A 21,006-nucleotide genomic window follows, 5' to 3' on the forward strand; every position below is an offset into this window, starting at 1 on the left:
ATCTCTATTCTTTGTTAAACCTCTTCTTGATTTCACTATAAGTGCTGTGTGTTAAGGGGGTGGAGCAGTGATGAGAGCTGGAGCTGGTAAGATGGGGTGTCCGGTGTCTTTGGAGGAAGCAGATTTGTAAGTGACCAGTGGACCAGGGGCTGGACACTCCATGGGGATGCTCAGAGGCTTTTCTTTAACCTGTAAAGAGACAGTGGGGCCTGCCTAGGCCTAGAGGGGCACACTTCTGTTGCTCCTGGCTGTTGGAGTTGGGGAATTGACCCCCAGCAGGCACAGCCAAGGCTTCCTCGCAGTAAGGGCAGGTGGTAGCGAGGTGCCTCTTAACCCTGGGGCAGCGTCACAATTCCTAACTTAGTGGGAGCTGGGCACCACAACTGCCCTCTGGGCCTTGGAAAATCTCCCCCTTAGTCACTCCTGTGTGGATACCCATGCAGTGCAGACATAGTCAGTAACACTCATTGTTTTGTAGCCAGCATTGCCTACCACAAGCTTTCAAAAATCATGAATCAGACTCCCAAAATCTCAAGACTACCTTAAAAATCATGAGGGTTTTTTTAAAAAGTGGTATATTTGGGGTTCTTTTTATTTGCCGTTTGGCTTCTGAGCCTTTGGGGTGCATGCAGATCACATTACAGTGAGTCCGGCTGGTTTATGTTCCTGCATTCACACCATAGTACTTAAGAAGAAGTGTGCCAGTTATTCTGAGATCAGCTGGATGTTCCCATGAGGCTTGTAATGAAAAGCAAGAAGGAGAAACTCTGCCATCAAGCTAGGGAGATGTCCATTCAAGCTAACACAGGAGCCCATGATTGAATGCATAGAACAAAAATCTCTGCCTTGCTTCTTACTCTCTACAGGAGCTAATTTCTCCTCATGATGGAGAAGCCAGCCTTGGATTTAACTGTGTCAAAGAAAGAGAGGCAGAGAAGAGGAGTGGGCATGGATTGGGCACCAAGCAGAGAAAGTAAAGGAGGGAACCCCAGAACAGCAGCCGAGAGGGCAGAGAAAGGGAGGATTTGAGCCCAGTCCTGCTACCATTGAAATCAATGGGAGTTTTGCCACTGACCACAATGGAAGCAGGACTTGGTCCCATGTTGCTTTATTCTGAATGAGTGTAACTACAAATTACAAATTAAGAATTAAAATGAAAAGGTTGAGGCAGGAAGCTGGCTTCCTTCCAGAGAGAGTCAAGAGCCAGCAAAAGGCGGGGCACCTGTGCCTGCCAATCCCAGTCAAGCTGTCTCCTAGGTAGAGTCTTCAGTCCCAGAATCCTGCTGGGGCCCTTTTTGCTCCCATCTCCCCTATCTCACAGCCCTCCTTTCCCTCCTTTGAATTCTAGGGCCACTCTTTTCCCTTCCCTTCATCTGATCCAAAACCCATTGAAGTCACTAGGAATCTTTCCAGTGACTTCAGGGGATTTTGGATCAGGAGCAGAGAAGAGATGGGATAATTATCTGGTTTGTAATTTATTTCATTGACAAATTGGGGCATTCTGCCAGTATTCTTATTTAGGCTTGAGGTAGCCTCTGAATGAATAGATACAGTGAAGACTTAAAAAGGCTACAGGGCAACCAGGAAAGTTTACAGGAGTCATCCCAAGTCACCCAGCTAAGCTGGTGACAGGGTTAGGAATAGAACCCAGGAATTCTGACTTCTAATGCTTTCACCACTAGATTCTGTAAACTCTCATAAATTAATGGAGGCTTGTGCAAAGAGTGACATCCAACAGAGACAAGCTTAGCAAGCCTCTACTAGCTTGGCAGGGGATGTGCAGGATGGAAAGGGGAGGCTGAGAAGGTGCGGGAGAGAAGAATCAGGCAGTTCATTTCAAGAGGGTTGCCCCCCCCCCTTTTTTTTTCTTCCTCTTTGTGGTTGTTTGTGAAATGCTGGAAGAGAACGTTACACTGTGCAGATAATGTTCTGAGGAAACCCTCCTGCAGGCCCTTGCTCAACAGGCACCAAATGTCCCAACCAAAGAGCTGGACATAAGAGTGTAAGGCAGACGCTGAGGCCTACATTTTTAGCTGGGCTGAGGCCCGTCCTCCCTTTTGCACTCACAATGGGATGCAGCCCCAGAACCTCAGCGCTGGCACCTCCAACTCCCTCTTCTGTGCCCCCTCCACCCTAATTCAAATGCAGGTGCAAAATTACCGATTCCAGTTGCACGGGCCTAATCAGCAGCCATGAAATGGAAGTTGCCTTCTGAGCACTTGGCCCTTGCTTTCCTGGGAGTTTGTGTTTATTTCTCCTCCTGGGCTGTTTTCTCCCCTCTGCCACTTGCAGCTTCAGAAATGGGCCTGGACCAAAATCTCAGCCTCTGTAATAGCCCTGAATCCAGATCCAGCCTTCACATCTGGGTTTTTGTGTCTAGCATGGCCCAAACCAAAACCCTGGAGCCCAACACCCTATATTGTTAGATCTTCATGGCTCTGGGCTATTTTTAGACATCTGGATAAATCACATAGAGCTAAAACCTGTCCTCGCCTCTGAGGCCTGGTAGAATGATTCAACAGGGTGGCAGGGTCAGAAATAGAACCCAGGAGTCCTGACTTCCATTTCCCTGTTTTCACCAGTAGATCATGCAAACTTGGGCAAACACCCAAGACTAGCTGTTCCAGATTGATGCAGGCAGAGTGAGAGCATGATTCCGGCCATATTTCAGCAAAGCTAATAGGCAGCAGCTGCTCCATTTAGAAATAATTAAGTACAGAGCTAACCACTGAGAAATTAACTCAGATTGCTTCTGTGGTTAAAAGCTGATGTGTTTCATTGGGGAAGGGGATATTACAGTGACCCTGGACTATATCTTTTCATGCTAACCTAACATGTTGCTTTCCTCTTCCGACCTTTACTTCCTCCAAATATCCACACTACCACCTGTTTTGTAGGGGCTGCCATGGAGAAAAACTGGAAGGCCCAGATTTTCTCTGGTGCTGAGATATACTCAGTGCATGATAGGGGAGCAAGTTATGTCTCCTTAATTCTCATATTGCGTCCATGTTGGCCCCAGCCCATTAATGTAAATTAGAGCAGTTTAGGGGCTGCTCTAACACCACGGGACTATATGCAAGTTGGGAATTGAGATAGTGCAGGCATGCTCTACCCTTTCCCCTCCATATACGCAACAAGCCCCCACACCCCACTAAGCCAGGATGGGAGGAATCAGCCAGTGTCAGAGCTGCTCATGTCACTCCCAAGCCAGGGAAATTCCCAGCTGGCCAATAGGGCTACTTTCTACCACCATGCACCACCTGAGCAGCACAAAGTGACTAGAACATCAGAGAATCTGGGCCACTACATGTAAGGCCCAAACCTGTTTACTATTGAGAGCAGCCCCATTGTAGGCAACAAGACTATTGAAGGGACTAAACATTCCATCTGGGGGAGAGAGTTTACAGATCAGCTTGTAAAAATGAAAGTCTACAACATAATGAAGAAAAGGGGGAAGCCTTCAAGGGAAACGTGTAAATTAGGAGAATTTTTTTTTAAACTGAACAAACCACAATTATTTTGCTGGCTAATATTGTGAAGACATGATAGGACACACAGCTTCCTGCCAGGACCTGGCCTGCTCCAAAATTATTTTGTGCATTAATCATGTGGGGTAGATGAAGAAGATTAGGGCTGAGTGAGCTAGTTCAGATAAAAGAAGAAGAAGATGCAAGCAAGGAAGCTTTCACCCAAAAGGTCTACCCAAATTTTCTGAACTTTGAAAAAAGGTAACTTTTCTTTATTGTTTGTTTATTTTGTAATTAAGATTTAATTTAAAGGTGTAGTTATTTAATTAGCTAGGGCGAGTCCAGAGCTTTGAAAGAGTAAAATGCTCTTCCTAAGTGCAAGCTACTGTTATCATTGCAAACAGAGAAACACATATTTCAATTTCACAAAGGTCTAGTTGTGCGCCTGTCCTGAACTGCCCACTAGTCTTGCTTTGTTTTAAACTTTCTTTTTTTATTCTTTCCGGGGTAAATAACAATACCTAATATCTCCAGCTACAACAAGTTTCTACATATCTTTGGTTTTTACACAGTTGGCATGGAACATTCAGTTGTTGACTTCCTGGTAAGGACTCTAACACAGAACTGTCAATTTAACAGGTTATTTGGCCAATGGTTCTCAAAAAATTACATACATAAAATTAGGTTCCTAAATTTCAATTTGGATGCCAAACTAAGTGGTCTGATTTTTGAAAGCCAATGGACACGAGCTGCTGGCTGCTCAGCCCGTTTGAAAATCAGGCTACTTTCTTCAGAGCCTAAACATGAACTATTTTTAGGCACCTATTTCTGAACTGTTGCCTTAGTGTGTTACGCTCTCTGGCCTTGACTTTCAAAGGCATTTGGCATGCAATATGAAAGAGCAAATACAGACACAGTTACAATGACTATGCACAAAACTTGGTAACTGCATGGGCAAATGTAAGTTGGATGCATAAGTGTCTATTTGCATGTGCAAATACCTGATTTGTACATACAATAGTAGTAGCCGTGGGCCTGATTGTCCACTGCCTTGTGCTGTTATTAACAGTTATACAAAGTGGGAGCAAAATCTTACCAGATCAGAAAGGCAGTGTTTTTACACACACTTTGCACTCATATATATGACTATGCAATATATAAGGCAGTGGCGAATCAGGCTCTGTGTCCAAATTAGGTGTGTAATTGCACACATTTCATATGTGCACTAGCATACGTATCTTGGTTAAAAATCAGGCATTCAAAATCACAGTCTATAAAGGTTAGACAACACTTAAATTTACAATGAAGCTGAAGTGAAACATCCAATGATGGACACTTTCAGGTGAAAAAGACAACGGTCGCAGAAACATGACCATATAAAGAGGCAGCATAATAGACAAACAGAGGCTGGGCAAGACTCGCATAGAGAAACACACAGAAGGGTAAAGTGTACATGACTGAAGATTACAAGATCATGGTGTACACTCTCCAGAGAACTGTGTTCATCAGTTTCATTCTGGCGTGCCCCTGCAATTCTTGATTCTGGAAGGGTGAGAAGTGGAGGCACTAAAATCCCATGAGAGGTACTATTGGTCCAGAATTTCTAACCCAGCTGGAATCTGGATATATTACAAATTTAATGAGAAAGGCAGCTCTGGAGTGAGATTTCCATCTTGATTTATAAACCAAAGAGGCTTGGATTAACATTTGAACTTTTTTGTTGCTTATCCAGATAAAACCACAAAATCGTCTGAAAGCTTCATCCGTCACTAGTTAAGACCTAGAATTATTTATCTGTGTTTTGTTTTTGTACCTAGCAGTCTTTGCTTAAGTGGAACTCAAGTGGTGCATAGTCCTGTTGCAAGCCCCCTGGGCTGGGGGGAATGTCACCCACAGAGAAATACCTGGGCTAATGAACTATACCCTTCATGTTAGCTGTTTTGATCTTGTCACATTTAAGAGACAGCAGCATGTCAGTTTGGCCCAAAATTTAGGTTTTCTGCAAATAACCTTCTACATCACCTAACAGCACTTGGAAAACTCCCAGGGCTATTTTTTAAATTCCAATTAAAAATAATGGTTAAAAAGCAAATAAATTCTCCCCGTCCCCCCACAACATGTGCAACCCACACATTTCAGCATGCATGCCAGTGCATAAGAGTTGGATTGTAAAACTGCCCATAAACAATAGTGAAACTGACAGGTCTATTTTCATTCTTCTTCTCCTTCCTCCTCCTGGAAAATTCATAAATATTAACAAACACTGCACTTCCCTGTCTTTTCTGTTTGTTTCATCTACTTAATTATAGAGCAAGAAAATGCCTTTTTTCTGCTTAGTGAAGCAATTCAAATCCTGGATATTTTTAATGTAATAATTTGTCAGGCTTATATTTATTAATACAAAAGACTTCTTGTATCTTTTATGAACTGTTGTTCATATCCACACATCAGTACAAGGAGAATATTTTGCTTTCAGTCTGTATCTGTACAATAACATTCAGTTCTCTTCTCTTCTCTTTAGCCATTTATATATATGCGTTTGCACTCTGATGCACTCACATACCAGGAACTACAAATGTGGTATTATCTGGACAGGTGAGGTGCCATTCAAATAATGAATATGCTGCCAAAGCAATTCAGATCAAAAGATGGGTTTTCAATACAATTAAAAAGTAAGTCTTTTAAAGCAGTTTTAACAATAGGATTTGCAGTATATAGATTAACTTGTGTCAGTTGCTCTATGATGACTGGCTAAATTAGTTATACATCTAATCTTATCTAGCTATCTACTTGTCTGTCTGTTTGTTTTTCAGCATTTCAGTGCCCATCACCATAATATCTAGGTGCCACCACAAGATTAAGAAACTCTGGCATCACCTTCCCCAACACAATCAGTTCAAAGGGCATCGGCAGAGTATTTTGTACTGGGGAAGGTTGGAAGAGAGTTAAGGGAGAAAGAGGGAAAGGGGAAGGAGATTAGTGGACAGAGACACATTGGTTATGCCCATCCTGATGTGGGCTGCTTAGCTAGTGCTGAAATATAAAAACCTCACATTATGTCTCTGATTCTGATGAAATTTCCCTCATGTGGCCCTTGTATCCCTCACACTGGATCCCATTCAGTTGGGCTGGCATGCATGGTCTCAGTACATGAAATGGCACAGAATGGAGAGTCTGAAAGACATACACTAGCTGTCCCCCACACTGGAAATGCTTGCTCCTAGTTACCCGAGACTCAGAGCACTGCATTCATGTTTTAGTTCTACATTACGCACAGCCTCGGAGGTAAGTGCACTTGAAGAAATAATGAGTACTTGTTCAGATGCGTGTAAAGCTGCGTGTAAAAAGACCCCCTGAATCAAAAAAGCTGACTTTATGCTATAAGGGACCGATCCTGCTCTCACTGAAGTTGATCACTTGTAATACCACTGAAAAGAAAAGGAGTACTTGTGGCACCTTAGAGACCAATAAATTTATTTGAGCATAAGCTTTCTCTGAATGAAAGCTTATGCTCAAATAAATTTTTTGGTCTCTAAGGTGCCACAAGTACTCCTTTTCTTTTTGCCAGTACAGACTAACACGGCTGCTACTCTGAAACCTGTAATACCACTGATTGCCATGGGAGGAGACTCAGTTTAATCAGTGGGATTTGCAGGATGCAAATGAAATGTCAGCTGTAGTCTACCCATTGACAAGGCCTGCTGCTGGCCATTTAAGCAAAGGCACTGGATAGGTGACAGGTTATCAGAAGCATGTTCTTCCAGCCCAGCAAGTATTAGGCTCAATCCTGGAGGCTCTGTTCCTGAAAGCATGAATGGGCCCATTATTTGGTACCTTAATGGTCTTGTGCCCTTTTTTTACTTTTGCCTTCACACTGGAGAATAAGTGGCAACAAAGTGAGAAGAAAAGGATGAGAGTTTGGAACCTCGTGACAACATGTGGGAGTAAGTGATTAACCAAAGCTCTAGAGTAACTCTGCTATCATCAGAGTCTGGTTTTATGGGTATGGCCTCCAGATGTTTCTCTCCACTTAATTAAAGAGACAGATAAGTATCTAGGTGGAGTGTGCAGATACATTCAGAATGAGTTAGCAGCTAAGGCTGGTTCACTGTGCCTATTGTTAAAGCCAAGACATAATATCAGATTAATGCATTATATGTGCTTATTATAATACTATGTCATCATTATGTGACATGTTATAATTAAAGCCGGAGTTGGAAACAAAACTATTTGGTTTGGGATATGTTGCCTTTATGACTTTCATGGTTATGGTTTCCACCTTCTTTTAACCTCTTACAAACCACATAATAGCTAACTCTAACTGTACACACACACACAGGGCCAGATGCTAATCTCAGTTGCACCAATGTAAATAAGATCACAATATGATCTATAGCCCTGCCAAAGCCTGTGCTCTTGACTAGCAGATGGGCAAATGCAGTGCTCTAAGGGTTAAAGTAATAATGAGGATGGGCATTAGACGAAGTGAGAGCACATGTAAACTGCCTCTTCCATCCACCTCTTTAGTTCTGCTGTTCACATCTGTGCATGGCTCTGTATAATTCCTGATCTCTCTGTGGGGGAGGGAACAACTGAGGACAGTTTTACCCTGGGTTTGTCCTTCATGGCAGTTTCTATGTGGGGGGAAAAAACTGACAACTAGACTGGATTGTGGATGTGTCTCTTGGGAAGCTGATGCTCACAACTGCAAATATGCAAAATGGGTGTGAGATTCCATGTGTCATTTTGATAAGCAATTACCATGACTATAGTTTGAGTAACTGCATATGCAAATGTGTCTAATTTGTTATTTGCATATGCGAGCATTGTAATTTCAAGCACAAAATTCATTCAGTCATGTGCCTAACATGTCTGAAAATTAGGCCTTTTGTAACATTTGGGTGGCCAGCATATGCCAGCAATGCCCTTCACCCCAAAACCCACAGAGCTAAAAACAGCCAGTGTCATGGCAAATCCATCAGTAGTTCTTGTGGGCACTCCGGTGGGTATAGGAAAGAGTTAAGAATGTCCCAGGGCAATATGATACAGTGTTGAATCTTTACTCTGCTGTTGTTTAGCAATAACATTAATAAATATTTTGCAAGACCCTTACATAGTCCCACTGATATCTAGCAAACACTGCCTTCAGTAACTGGGCTAAGAGGGTGGTTGTTTTTGTGGGGTTCTTTGTTTTTTTGTTTTTTTTAATTTTAGGGTATGACTAGCCCTGGCATTGAAGTTTAATTGCTAAAAGACAACTGCTTCCACAAATATCTAGGAACAATGTCCCACTATCTCGATGCAATCAGTTGTCCCACAATCAGTCAAGAGGAGTTTCTTTTGATGATGTTATGCTTGTAACTTGATATCCTGATTCCTAGTTTACAGGGGTGACATTTCAGTGAGAAGCCATATTGATTCAGTCCCTGCAGCTTGCTTGTGCAATTTCAGTTCAGCTCAGTGAAATTAAACTCTTAATAAAGAAAAAAGAAGTTGTTGTGGTGTGTTGTTTTGACCTTCAGGAGGAGTCCACCCAGTGGCTCCCTTAACCCACCCAGCAATATTGTTAATCTATCCAACTATACTCTTAGCCCACTAGAAGAATCTGTCCTATCTCGGGGCCTCTCCTTCTGCCCCTCCACCTCCATGAACATGATACAGTTCTGTGGTGACCTAGAATCCTATTTTCGACATCTCCGACTCAAGGAATATTTCCAACACACCTCTGAAGAACATAATAACCCACAGAGACCTTCCTACCAAGACTACAAAAGAAGAATTCTGTGTGGACTCCTCCTGAAGATCAAAACAACAAACTGGACTTCTACATAGACTGCTTCTGCCGACGTGCACAGGCTGAAATTGTGGAAAAGCAGCATCACTTGCCCCATAACCTCAGCTGTGCAGAACACAATGCCATCCACAGGCCTCAGAAACAACTCTGACATCATAATCAAAAAGGCTGACAAAGGAAGTGGTGTTGTCATCATGAATAGGTCAGAATATGAACAAGAGGCTGCTCGGCAGCTCTCCAACACCACTTTCTACAAGCCATTACCCTCTGATCCCACTGAGGGTTACCAAAAGAAACTATACCATTTGCTCAAGAAACTCCCTGAAAAAGCACAAGAACAAATCCGCACAGACACACCCCTGGAACCCCGAGCTGGGGTATTCTATCTGCTACCCAAGATCCATAAACCTGGAAATCCTGGATGCCCCGTCATCTCAGGCATTGGCACCCTGACAGCAGGATTGTTTGGCTCTGTAGACTCCCTCCTCAGGCCCTACGCTACCAGCACTCCCAGCTATCTTCGAGAGACCACTGACTTCCTGAGGAAACTACAATCCGTCGGTGATCTTCCTGAAAACACCTGGCCACTATAGATATAGAAGCCCTCTACACCAACATTCCACACAAAGATGGACCACAAGCCGTCAGGAACAGTATCCCCGATAATGTCACAGCAAACCTGGTGGCTGAACTTTGTGACTTTGTCCTCACCCATAACTATTTCACATTTGGGGACAATGTATACCTTCAAATCAGTGGCACTGCTATGGGTACCCGCATGGCCCCCACAGTATGCCAACATTTTTATGGCTGACTTAGACCAATGCTTCCTCAGCTCTTGTCCCCTAACGCCCCTACTCTACTTGCGCTATATTGATGACATCTTCATCATCTGGACCCATGGAAAAGAAGCCCTTGAGGAATTCCACCATGATTTCAACAATTTCCATCCCACCATCAACCTCAGCCTGCACCAGTCCACACAAAAGATCCACTTCCTGGACACTATGGTGCTAATAAGCGATGGTCACATAAACCCATCCTATACCGGAAACCTACGAACCACTATTCCTACCTATATGCCTCCAGCTTTCAGCCAGACCACACCACACGATCCATTGTCTACAGCCAAGCTCTACGATACAACTGCATTTGCTCCAACCCCTCAGACAGAGACAAACACCTACAAGATCTCTATCAAGCATTCTTACAACTACAATACCCACCTGCTGAAGTGAAGAAACAGATTGACAGAGCCAGAAGAGTACCCAGAAGTCACCTACTACAGAACAGGCCCAACAAAGAAAATAACAGAACACCACTAGCCATCACCTTCAGCCCCCAACTAAAACCTCTCCAACGCATCATCAAGGATCTACAACCTATCCTGAAGGATGACCCATCACTCTCACAGATCTTGGGAGACAGGCCAGTCCTTGCTTACAGACAGCCCCCCAACCTGAAGCAAATACTCACCAGCAACCACACACCATACAAAGAACCACTAAGCCAGGAACCTATCCTTGCAACAAAGCCGGTTGCCAACTGTGTCCACGTATCTATTCAGGGGACACCATCATAGGCCTAATCATATCAGAGGCTCATTCACCTGCACATCTACCAATGTGATATATGCCATCATGTGCCAGCAATGCCCCTCTGCCATGTACATTGGTCAAACTGGACAGTCTCTACGTAAAACAATAAATGGACACACATCAGATGACAAGAATTATAACATTCAAAAACCAGTCGGAGAACACTTCAATCTCTCTGGTCACTCGATTACAGACCTAAAAGTTGCAATTCTTCAACAAAAAAACTTCAAAAACAGACTCCAACGAGAGACTGCTGAATTGGAATTAATTTGCAAACTGGATACAATTAACTTAGGCTTGAATAGAGACTGGGAGTGGATGGGTCATTACACAAAGTAAAACTATTTCCCCATGTTTAAACCCCCCCCCCCCCCCCCACTGTTCCTCAGATGTTCTTGTCAACTGCTGGAAATGGCCCACCTTGATTATCACTACAAAAGGTTTCCCCATCCCGCTCCCCTGCTGGTAATAGCTCACCTTAAGTGATCACTCTCCTTACAGTGTGTATGGTAACACCCATTGTTTCATGTTCTCTATGTATATAAATCTCCCCACAGTATTTTCCACTGAATGCATCCGATGAAGTGAGCTGTGGCTCACGAAAGCTTATGCTCAAATAAATTTGTTTGTCTCTAAGGTGCCACAAGTCCTCCTTTTCATTTTGCGGATACAGACTAACACGGCTGCCACTCTGAATCCTGTCATTAATAAAGAAAGTTACTTATTTGTTTCTATTTCACCTGGAGCTTGAAAATGTCTTATCATAGATGAAATTTCCTCCTTGTGCAGATGCCCAAAACAAGGCCCATGCACCGATTATATTTCCCTTAGGCCATCAGCATAGCACTTATATGGGCAAAAAGAAAAGGAGTACTTGTGGCACCTTAGAGACTAACCAATTTATTTGAGCATGAGCTTTCGTGAGCTACAGCTCACTTGGTTAGTCTCTAAGGTGCCACAAGTACTCCTTTTCTTTTTGCGAATACAGACTAACACGGCTGTTACTCTGAAACCTGTCACTTATATGGGGCGTCTGCAGTACAACTGATTGGAAACATATTCTTTTCCCCACAAAACTTTTCATTCGAAAAGAAAAAATGGATGGGGGTAGGGGAGAGAAACAACTAAAAAGTTTTGGGGTTTCTGATGAAAAGTCAGAATTTTCTTTGGGAAAGCAGAACATTTTCTGGGGAGAATTTCCTGATGTCAAAAACCCAATTTTCCATCAAAAAGGGGTTTCAATAGAAATGTTGAGGCCTGGTGTAGTCAGTGGTGCATTGGCCCTTGAGCTGGTCCTCTGCACAGGAGAGAATTTCATGTGCGATCCATGCTTTACTCATGTGAATACATCGGTGGACTTGATCCTGCTCCCATTAAGACTGCTTCCACTGAAGTCAATGACCTGCTTTTGCTGCCATTTAAATCAGTGGGGCTACTCACATGAGTAAGGGAGAATGAATTTGGCATCACATGGATGCATTAGAAGACAATGTGTTCCTTCCAATTGCACTTCATTTTCTGCTCTGCAAAATATTTAATAATATAAAACACGGCATTTGCCCAGCTAATTTCTTGGAGCATTAAACCAGCTTTCCCTTGCCATGTACCTCTTAAAGCTGCATATGCTGAACTGCATTCAAACATTATTGCCCCATATTGTTTGATGAGTCAACAGAATTACATGGCTAGTTTATTACCATGACACACTGTCACTGCACAATGTGTTATTAGGTACTTAATAAAACTGCACCAATTCCCACCAACATGCGGAATGTCAGGCAGTATGGGGAGGAGAATTTGAAGGGAAAATTCCGAGGAGTCAGTAGAACTAGATTATCATAGACTTCAAAAATCCAGGGAAAGAAGAGCCAGAGTTCAGCTTTGAGGGTCATTTCAAAGCACATTTTACAAATTAGGTTTGTTAAAACAATAGCCTGTTCCAGCTAAGCCATTGTCTGAAATCAAACTACATCTATGAAGTTAGTAAATCACTCGGAATGAAAGCCCACCCAGTGCAGGGAACTAGCACAAGGTCTTAGCTCTCAATATAGGGCTTTAGTAGGATGTACGTAATTCCTAGGCCTTGCTGACCCTCGGTAAGTACTGACTGCTTTAAAGCACATTGTCTATATTTATAATTTTAATCTACAACGTTAATTTTAAAAATTGCAAATTTATTTTTAGCCAGAGGAATTGATGTTGCCGGCTCTCATGATCTTGTGATGTTTGGAGTTTTTCCTGGAATTGTATGAACCCGTGAGAATCTCAGCTTTGATTTAAAAAAAGAGTAAGTTTCTAGTCCTCATGGTTGTGGGGAACTGCTCAAAACACCATCAGGCTAATGAAAAGATCCCAGAGTTATTGTTTATTAACATTTTATGATTTTTAAGCCAATCTCATGATTTTGGCAAGTCTGACTCATGGGGTTAGCAGTACAGGTCATGTTGCTGGTGGGGTTTTGTGCATTATGAAATGGTTTTGACATGGGAAGGTGATTCATTTTTTTCCCCATTTGTTCCAGCCTCTCTCCACTTCCTCAGTGAAGTTACTATGTGCCCCGTTGTCAATGACAAATCCTTCACTGGGTAAATCCCACTTCGAGGCAGATTAGTGTTGCAAAGACCAGACACACCCCTAGCTCACTTGGAGATGAGCAGCAGCAGCTTAACAAAAAAGGGTAAAATCCTGCCCTGTGTGGTGGGGCTGGATGATGGGAAAGGAGGAAGAGGGTACAAGGAGATAGTCCCCATCTCCATCCCCAGCAAGTGCGGCTAGGGAAGCACTCCCTCATGGCTAGGGCCCTACCAAATTCACAGTCCATTTGGGTCCATTTCACAGTCATAAGACTTTAAAAATTGTAAATGTCATGATTTCGGCTATTTAAATCTGAAATGTCAGGGTGGTGTTATTGTAGGGGTCCTGACCCAAAAAGGAGTTGTGGGGGGGGTCACCCGGTTACTGTGGTGGGAGGGGCAGTTTGCAGTACGGCTACCCTTACTTCCGCACTGGTGCGGCTGGTGGCAGCACCGCCTTCAGAGCTGGGTGGCTGGAGAGTGGTGGCTGCTGGCCGGGAGCCCAGCTCCGAAGGCAGCGTAGAAGTAAGGGTGGCAATACCATGACCCGCCTCCCCCTGACCCCCGCAACTTTCTTTTGGGTCAGGGCCCCCCAATATGAGAAACGCTGATCTCCCCCCTGAAATCTGTATGGAGTCGGGTAAAAACACACAAAAGACCAGATTTCACGGGGGGAAAACAGATTTCACGGACTTTGAGGCTTTTTTAATGGCCATGAATTCGGTAGGGCCCTAATCATGGCAATTTAGTGAGCTGGTGTTGGTGTTGTCCCCAGTGGATGCTTTACAATGTGACCTTTTTATCAAACAAACAAAAGAACTCTGGTTTATAGTCAGCACGCTAACCTTTAGAATGTGAACTCAGTGTGAACAGATGCAAGGATGTCCAACTGCGTCTGCTGACAGCCTGAAACAATAGTTCTAAGAAATGCAAATTTACCCCTTTTCTGGCCTGAAACAGCAGCTCTGAGAGGTGCAAATTGCGCCTGTTCATCTCAGAACATGTTGATTCTGAAGCTTGACAGTGATCATTTAGATGCCAACTTCAACTTCGTTAGGTATTTCACTGTCTACTGTGCATCGTACCTCGTTTTGGCCTCCCAAGTGGGGTGGAGCCTGGGTTGTGGGTGGAACCTGGGAGAGTACCACCACTATGGTTTCAAGTCTGACCACTGCCTTGAGTACTAACTGGATAATATGATTAGCGTATCTATAGGCCTTCCGTGGCCACAAGTGGACTTTGTCTGTTGACTTCTTATTGACTGGACACTCCCCAGCCCCAATGCACATGTGATGTGATGGCAGCCCCTGCTGACGGGCACATACGCTCATTTTGGAGCAGCAGAATGATGTATTTCCCCGGCGGCCCATGCAGTGTCGAGATGGTACAAGGCTCCAGTGCTGCATTGGCACGCTCTGCTACCCTGCCCCCCCTTTGTAAGGTTTGTAAAAGCTGGAGTTTGCCCTGAACCGTCGTCTTTTTTTGTTTGTGTTTGTTTAAATGCAGACATTTTCACTGTGTTTACAATAATAAAGTGAATCTAGGGCCAATAAAACGTGCCTAACTGACAGGCCTGAAGACTGATCAGAACAGGTAGGACAGCAATGCAAGCATCCCCCACCTAGCCTCACCCTTCCGCACTAGTGGGCCTCAACCCTGCCCTGGAGGGGCCACCTGGAGGGCTGAGAAGGGAGTTCCCTCTCCACGTGCAATAAAAAGGCTGAATGCTACAGTAAACAAGTCAGTCTTATGGCTGCTTACTAGCTGATGAGCCCCATAATAAAGTGCTCAGAGGGCTTGCACAGAAGAGCACCTGCTGCTGCTGTGAAAACTGCGTGGCGCTGAAGGTGCGAACAACACAGCAGCCAGTTGCTGTGGTTTTGCCTTTAAGAACGTGGCACAAAAGACTGGAGCAGCAGTGGGGCATCACGTCGGAAGGAGGTTGGGGCTGGGCTTTCTATTGAGGAAAACGCCCTGCCAGTTCAGCTCAGCTCATGCTCTCTCTGTTCCCTTCTGCCACAAACAGCTCTCTGCCCCTTCTCTTCATTCTCCCTGGGCCTGGAACAGCCTCCCCGGCCCCGTGGGGTCATTTAGCCTCGCTTCCGTCTTCTAAACCCTCCTTAAAACCCAGGTCTATTGGCCAACCCCCTTTCAGAGCTCACCCCTGTCCCTGCCCTCTCGCCACACTACTGTGGGCCTGATTGTGTCCCCCTTGCTTGTGTTGAATGCTACCTCACAAGCAGTTCCACTGAAATCAGTGGGGTCACTTCTAGGGGAAGGTACAACTTGGCATGGCACGACTGGGCTCTATCTAGTAACAACAAAAAAGAGCTAGCAAGAGGTTAGATGGTGTCCCGAGGACACAGATGCTAGTAAAGGGGCAGCATGCTGTTGCACTGCCCCAAGAGTGTTTCTTTCACTTTGGATGGGCTATCACCAGCAGGAGAGTGAATTTGTGTGGGGGGGTGGAGGGTGAGAAAACCTGGATTTGTGCTGGAAATGGCCCAACCTGATGATCACTTTAGATAAGCTATTACCAGCAGGACAGTGGGGTGGGAGGAGGTATTGTTTCATATTCTCTGTGTATATATAAAGTCTGCTGCAGTTTCCACGGTATGCATCCGATGAAGTGAGCTGTAGCTCACGAAAGCTCATGCTGAAATAAATTGGTTAGTCTCTAAGGTGCCACAAGTACTCCTTTTCTTTCACTCTGTGGCCTTGGGCAACTCACTCCATCTCTCCAGCTGTAAAATGGGAATAATTAGACCTGCCCATCTGCATAAGATGCTTTGAGAGCCATGGACGAAAAGCCCTACAGAATGCTAATTGTTGTTATTACCTTACCTGTACAGCCTCATGCTTATGGTGCTGTAGAAATATAATCATGCTTTTCAGGAATTACTGGCAACAGTTAGACTGGCCAATGCATGCTGCTGCCTGCACCGCTGCCACTCTCTGCACCTGCTTTATCCATTGCCTTCCAAGCCGCAGAAGTGCATAGATCATGGCACCAGGTCTTGCTGATCTAGAATGGATTATTGCTTAGGAAGCCTCTGATTCCTGGCCAGGTTCTAACACTCTGCTCTGAAATATCAGCTTGCCCAGCCCTTGCCAGCACACATGATAAAGGGCTCTCCTTACATCATTGACAGTAAATCAGGATTCCTTTTGGCCCATGTGAGTGCAAGTTGATCTACAACATCTCACTTAACACCTTTCTGAGCATCCAGTTCCTATGTTACATTTCCCTCCCTGCTGCCTATGCATAACCAACTGCCACATCACAGCAATAGCCAACAGGCTTGTCAGCTGCATGTGAAAATCTAAAGGCCCCAATTCAACAAAGCATATAAGCACATGGTAGCCTTTAACCACGTGTTTACATTCACTTCTGTTCAGCAAAGCACTTAAGCATATGTTTAACTTTATTATAGAATCATAGGCCTGGAAGGGACCTTGAGAGGTCATCTAATCCAGTCTTCTGCACTTGTGGCAGGACTAAGTATTATCTAGCGCAGGGGTTCTCAAACTGGGGGTCGGGACCTCTCAGGGGGTCGCGAGGTTATTACATGGGGGGTCGCAAGCTGCCAGCCTCCACCCCAAACCCTGCTTTGCCTCCAGCATTTATAATGGTGGCAAGTATATTAAAAAGTATTTTTAATTTATAAGTGGGGTCACACTCAGAGACGTGCTGTGTGAAAGGGGTCACCAGTACAAAAGTTTGAGAACCACTAATCTAGACCATCCCTGACAGGTGTTTTGTCTAACCTGCTTTTAAAAATCTCCAATGATGGAGTTTCCACCACCTCCCTAGGCAATTTATTCCAGCATTTAACCACCCTGACAGTTAGGAAGTTTTTCCTAATGTCCAGCCTAAACCTCCCTTGCTGCAGTTTAAGCCCATTGCTTCTTGTCCTATCCTCAGAGATTAAGTACAACAATTCTTCTCCCTCCCCCTTGTAACAACCGTTTATGTATTTGAAAACTGTTATCATGTCCCCTCTCAGTCTTCTCTTCGCCAGCATAAACAAATCCAATTTTTTCAATCTTCCCTCATAGATCATGTCTTCTACACTTTTAATAATTTTTGTTGCTCTTCTCTGGACTCTCTCCAGTTTGTTCACATCTTTCCTGAAATGTGGCGCACAGAACTAGACCCAATACTCCAGTTGAGGCCTAATCAACGCAGAGTAGAGCGGAAGAATTACTTCTCATGTCTTGCTTACAAGACTCCTGCTAATACATCCCTGAATTATGTTACCTTTTTTTTGCAACAATGTTACACTGTTGACTCATATTTAGCTGGTGGTCCATTATGACCCCCCATATCCCTTTCCGCATTACTCCTTCCTAGGCAGTCATTTCCCATTTTGTATGTGTGCAACTCATTGTTCCTTCCTAAGTGGCGTACTCTGCATTTGTCCTTATTGAATTTCATCCCATTTACTTCAGACCATTTCTCCAGTTTATCCAATTTGTCATGGGCTTACATATTTTATTGAACCGGGGTCCAATGCTGGTTGCCGAGGTTAGGGTGACCAGATGTCCCAATTTTATAGGGACAGTCCCGATTTTGGGGGCTTTTTCTTATATAGGCACCTATTACCGTCCACCCCGTCTCGATTTTTTACACTTGCTATCTGGTCCACCTAGCCAGGCCAACTGGAGGAAGATAGCATCTGATTCGCTCCCCAGCTGTGATTTGCGTTCATCCCCTGGATAGTACAAAATGGTGCTTCCTCCCCTCTTTGCACAGAGAGCCTGCGAAATTACCCCATCCTCAGACAGCTCCACTTTCCTCCTCTTGATTGATTGTGTGTATGCTAGGTGCTGTACAAACAGAGGACACTATCACTTCCCCAAAGACTATACAATCACAGGCCTCGATATGGCAAAGATTTATGCATCTGCTTATCTCTACTTTCATGAATAGTCCCACTGAAGCCAATAAGACTGCTTGGGTGCATAAAATTAAGCATGTCTTTGTGGGATCAGGTCTAAAACGATGGTGGATAGATAAAAAAAAACACTAGACAAATAGGATCCAGTTCAAAATTCCCCTCCCTGCTTCCAAAACCCTCCAGCTGAATTCTCTGACCTAGGTTACGTCTAGTGCGGTGTCCTTTCTCACAGGTGTAGCAGCCCTCTCTCCATCCTTCCAAACTATTGGTGCAAGAGCCTTCTTCTCTGCAGCTCCTGCCATCCCAAACAGCTGCCCTGTACCTTTCCAGTGCAATGGCTCACCATCAGTTTTCATCTCTCTCCCTTTTCCCCCTTTTATAGCACCTTCCATTTGAGGCTCTCAGATGCTTTACAATCTTTAATAATTTATCCACTCAATAGCCTGACGAGGAAGAATAAATCTTATTTTTCTCCATTTTACAAATAGGGAAACACAGATGAAGCACAATTAATTTTTCAGAAAACTGCATGTATCGTATGTACAAAAATGTACATACTTTTGTGTGCTTATTTAACCATGATTTATGAGTAGTCATGGTACACACAAATGACTGGTTAGATCTGTATCAGAGGAGTAGCCGTGTTAGTCTGTATCCACAAAAACAATGAGGAGTCTGGTGGCACCTTAAAGACTAACAGATTTATTTGGGCATAAGTTTTTGTGGGTAAAAAACCCCAGTTCTTCAGATGCATGGAGTGAAAATTACAGATATGGGCATAAATATACTGGCACATGAAGAGAAGGGAGTTACCTCACAAGTGGAGAACCAGTGATGACCAGGCCAATTCAGTCAGGGTGAATGTGATCCACTACCAATAATTGATGAGGAGGTGTCAATACCAAGAGAGGGAAAATTACTTTTGTAGTGAGCCAGCCACTCCCAGGCCCTATTCAAGCCCAAATTAATGGTGTTAAGTTTGCAAATGAATTGTAGCTCTGCAGTTTCTCTTTGAAGTCTGTTTTTGAAGTGTTTTTGTTGAAGGATGGCTACTTTTAAATCTATTATTGAATGCCCAGGGTGATTGAAGTGCTCTCCTACTGGCTTTTGTATGTTACCACTCCTGATATCTGATTTGTGTCCATTATTCTTCTACGTAGAGACTGTCCGGTTTGGCCAATGCACATTGCTGGTTAGATATGAAACAGGTCGTTTGCACCTGCCATTACTGCCACTGCATTCACAATTGGAGCTACGCATATGTGCATACATCTTCCTGTAAATATAGGCCTAACAAACTTCTAAGTCATAGTTAATCAGTGGCAGAGCCAGGCCTAGAACCTCCGCCTTCTGATTCACAGGCCTATGCCTAACCACATCATTCATCCCCATTCCTCTTCATTTTTCTCCCTGTCTTACATTGTTAATTATTTAACTTTGCACCGCTGTTGTTATTTGGCTCTCTAAGTGTCTGGGAATACAGTGTGTCTGATGGACACTGTGTACATACACAGCTGTAGTGTTAGTCTTTTGTCTTCCATTCTGGTTTCTCAGAACTAGGGGCCTGATGCAGCACGTGTTTAACTTTAAGCACAGAAGTATTCACTGCCACCATGGCTTATTAGCAATAGCTGAAGTGGCAGGCATAGTTGTAGGAAAGATATCTTCATTGAGCATGCGGAGAGGCCTGTCTTTACAGGTTGAGGCGCTAGAGTTTTAAGTGTAAGAGGACTGGGCCAGCTTGCACTCTTGGGCCCCCTGGTACCAACTGCTAGACGAAGTCCCTCTTGAAACGTGACCTTCTTTCTTTAGTTCCATTAATTATTCTATAGTGAGCTGTTCCCTCGACTTCATTGTGACTACTCAGGTGCTTACAGTTAAGCCTGTATTAAGGACCTTGCTGAATCATGTTCTAGATTAGCTTTCTGTCTTTTTGTTTTCTAAAAAGCCCATAAGGACATAGACAGCCAATATTTCACCAACCTGAATAAGATACCTAGACAATTAGGAGTGGAGCAAATCAGTGTCAGAAACATCCACCCCCAGAACGACTGTCTATGGCCGACGCTGGGGAACTTAGCGAAACAACTTTTCTATTAGCTGGCCAGCAGTGCTTTTCCCCTCTGCCTGTTGAATGAGCTCCAGGCACTTTCTCTTGTTCCTGTGATTCCCTTTCTGATTTACTTCAGCCAAGTAATTGTTTCATCATGTTGCACAGAAATATTTTCCCAGTGCATCACTGTGACATTCATTTCTGAAACCAATGCTCCTCGGCTCACTGATACATAACATAAATCATGCTCCCTGAGCTTCTGCAGACCCAGATCACAGGCAGCCCAGCATAGGAGGGAGCGGTCGGTAGGTTATAAGCCAGAGGGATTTTTACTTTATTTTTAGAGTCCTATTTACTGTATCAGTAATTTGGAGGCATCGTTGATGAAATACCTACCACAGGCTTCATTATCTGCTGTTGCAATATACTAGTAAGCCAAAGTATTTATAGAAAATAAACAAGCCATGATGGTGTTGGTTTTAAAGGGGGGGACAGAAACCATTAAGCTCTGTTGGCCCTATCAATGACTTTATTTCCTCACTTCACTCTGATTGGCTCAGTGTGCAGACTTCTTCTATGTTAGAGCCAATCAGAAACAGGTCTGTTCACAAAAAGTCAGT

This window comes from Caretta caretta, chromosome 13 (genome assembly GCF_965140235.1).
Source record: "Caretta caretta isolate rCarCar2 chromosome 13, rCarCar1.hap1, whole genome shotgun sequence".
NCBI lineage: Eukaryota > Metazoa > Chordata > Testudines > Cheloniidae > Caretta > Caretta caretta.